Source organism: Aegilops tauschii, chromosome 5, assembly GCF_002575655.3.
Source record: "Aegilops tauschii subsp. strangulata cultivar AL8/78 chromosome 5, Aet v6.0, whole genome shotgun sequence".
Lineage (NCBI taxonomy): Eukaryota > Viridiplantae > Streptophyta > Magnoliopsida > Poales > Poaceae > Aegilops > Aegilops tauschii.
Genome location: NC_053039.3, coordinates 76,434,260 through 76,437,145, shown reverse-complemented (window position 1 = coordinate 76,437,145; position 2,886 = coordinate 76,434,260). Strand labels below are relative to the sequence as shown.

Genomic DNA, 2,886 nt, shown 5'->3' with positions numbered 1-2,886 from the left:
GCTGTCCAAACCCACAAGTAAAGATCTTACTCGTTCGGGCTCACTACTATCGATCTTACTCGTCTGGGCCACAAGTGTCAGATCAGAGTAGTCCGAACCCACAAGCACCAGTATACTCATTCAGGCTCATATTATCGATCTTAGACGTTCGGACCCACAAGTACCAGTCTTACTCGTCTGAGATCTCTACTATCGATCTTACTCCTTCGGGCTCACTAGTATGGATCTTACTCGTTCAGGCTTACAAGTACCAATCTTTGCAGTCCAAACCCACAAGTAATAGTCTTACTCTTTCAGGCCCACAAGTATTGATCCCGTAGTACCATGTGGCCTATAGGTTGTAGCTTCGGCATTGACCCATTTAGCACGCATGCTACATGGAGGTAGCCTATTTCTAAGTACCATGTCATTTTCAGCAAAACGTTGGAAGGAGGAGGTCGAACGAAAACAACTGTAGGTTCTCCTTTAATAGTAGAGATTTATTCACATTACAACTCTTGTAATTCCTAATGTCCATGGCTATATGATTTTGAATTTGACTTTGATTTATTTGATTCGGTGGTTAATAATTGGTTGCAGCAAATTGGGAAACCGATTAATCTTGCCATGATCATGTATCATACTTAGAAACAAATTATTGGAAAACTAGCATATTCTTGTGCGTTCAACCTTAATTAACAACAAGAAAATACATTGCCCATATTGCAAAGTATTTAATTCAGGGTGGACACAGTACATAAACCCGTGACAACATACAATTCTTTCAGAAAATAAATATCTAGTCATATCTCTCTACAAGATAAAGTTGAATTCCTCTAAAGCTAAACAGAAGGAACTTTCAAAGATAACACTGCAGCTCTCAAAACTCATAAGCTCTCAATAGCTAAGAAGATAAGGTTGAAGCTCTAGCAAGATGACACTGAAGCTTTTAGCTTCATCTTGTACTACACCAAAAGAAAAGGAACAGGTTGCCTCGGAACAAAATAAAATAATCTGCAGATAGACATGAACAGATCAAATATAGTGGACATACACATTATGAAATAATATAGCCATTTTTTTACAACTACCTTTACAATACTGAGGTCTTCAGACAAAAATGGGCCGCTGGTAGCTCCTTTTTTGGTGTATACTGAAGCTTTCTAGATTTATCAGGGGAGGATGTATTTCCATATCATGGCGTCCTCCACAGTTGCAACCAATCCCCCAATTTCATAGAAATGAAATCGATAATACATCAGCAAAATTGAGTCACACAAGACGGCCATGGCCGAAACCACCCATGCAACCACAGTAAGGTAGCACATTTACTGCAAAGACTAAGATGCAAAGGTTCAACTTGGAAACACAGATCCCAGTACAGAAACTACCTACTATCAGGTCACTAGGAAAAACACTAGAACAGAACATGAACCAGTTGAAATCACTGTAGCTAAAAAGAGCCACACTCAGGTGCTTCTACTGCATTGCTCACTCCACATGCACCTTCAAAACGTACGACCATTGGACCCCATCCTTACCTGCGATGAAAAAGTAATTCTGAAAAATTGTACTGCCATAAGGATCTAACAAAGAGAAACGTTCAGTATTTGCCTGCCTACACAAAAGCAATTAACTTGCGTAAACCAAAGCTCACAAGACTCGCCAGTAATTAAAATGCAGCAAATCCACTGCATTTGCCACATTCTTCAGAATTGCAGCTAAATTGTAATGTATGCAGCCAATAATCTAACTTCGGTAGACAAATTGCGACACATTAGGCAATGCTTTGCTCTAGGAATAAGAATCTAAACAAGAAAAATGTTCCTTGGAAGATCAAAAATATAGCATCAGACCTTCAGAATCAATTACCAGAGCCAATTGACCAATCAAAACATTGTGCAGATCTAGGTGAAAGAAGCGAAAGGAAGAGATTGTGCTCACAGTTAATTTGACAATGCTGGGAGAGTTCCAAGATTCCGATTAGCTGGAAAAGGAGGAACAGACGCTCACGTCCGTGGATCTGGAGCAACCTCATCAGTGCTAACCGAGGCATCAAATAGAGGAGAGAACGAGATGTTAGTGGTGGACAAGGAAGAGGAGAGGGCTAATCTGGCTCGAAGGACGAGGAAGGTGACCGCTAGCTCGTTGTTGTTCGTATGAGGAGATGGGAGCCACGAGGGGTAGTCGATCTTGCCGGAAGTAGAAACCGACCTCTGGGCCGTCGCCATCACCGGGCAGAGGATCTTGGCAGGAGGGGAGGGATGACATCGCCGGTGGAGGGAGAAGCTCTTGGCCGGAGGCGCGGGCGGTCGCCGGAGGCAGAAGCTCGGGAGGATCGGGTCGGCGTCGTCGCTTCTCGAGGATTTCCTGCCATAAGATCAGGGAATAGCTCCCGGGCGTGGAAAGATGCCCCGTGATCAATGCCAACCAAATGAGGCCTACATGACGGATTTACCCTTGAAAAAACTAACTGGTCCTACTAAAGTTTTGTAATGGTCCCACTGTTAGATGTAATTTCCTGTAATTTTAGTTTTGTAATTCTTTGTAACTCCTATTTTCCCACCGTCAGATTAGGGCAGATGGACGGCTCATAAAATCGCCAATCACCGTAACAGTTGTATTTTTTTTAACTGCCATCATGCCTCCTTTATTGTTTAAATAGTGGTTACGTCGTTAATTATCATAAAAATTCACCCGCAAAAAAAAATATCATGGAGATTATAGAGCTAGGGGGGGGGGGGGGGGGGGGTGGTTCATCCACCCAAATTAAATTTCACTAACTTTATTCAAGCGGAGAAATACATCTTCAGAGAGTGCATGCTTCAAGCCCATGAAAGCAGATCGTTCACTCTCCGTCATGGCTACTGATGCCCAAGAGATGCGGCCAGCTTGCCAGGTACTCAA

General features: G+C 42.7%; 1 long non-coding RNA gene across 2 annotated transcripts; it reads right to left on the bottom strand.

Moving 5' to 3' along the window:
* Nucleotides 1-678: 678 nt before the first annotated feature.
* LOC109780735 (uncharacterized) lies at nt 679-2,602 on the bottom strand. 2 transcript variants are annotated; one of them, XR_002237103.4, is made up of 3 exons: nt 1,924-2,397; nt 1,071-1,520; nt 679-993 (listed from the first exon to the last, which is right to left on the bottom strand). It is a non-coding gene; the product is annotated as an uncharacterized lncRNA (long non-coding RNA). The 2 variants fall into 2 exon arrangements; XR_005756315.2 differs by lacking the exon at nt 679-993 and having other exon boundaries at nt 1,020-1,520; nt 1,924-2,602.
* Between the last annotated feature and the right edge of the window lie 284 nt (nt 2,603-2,886).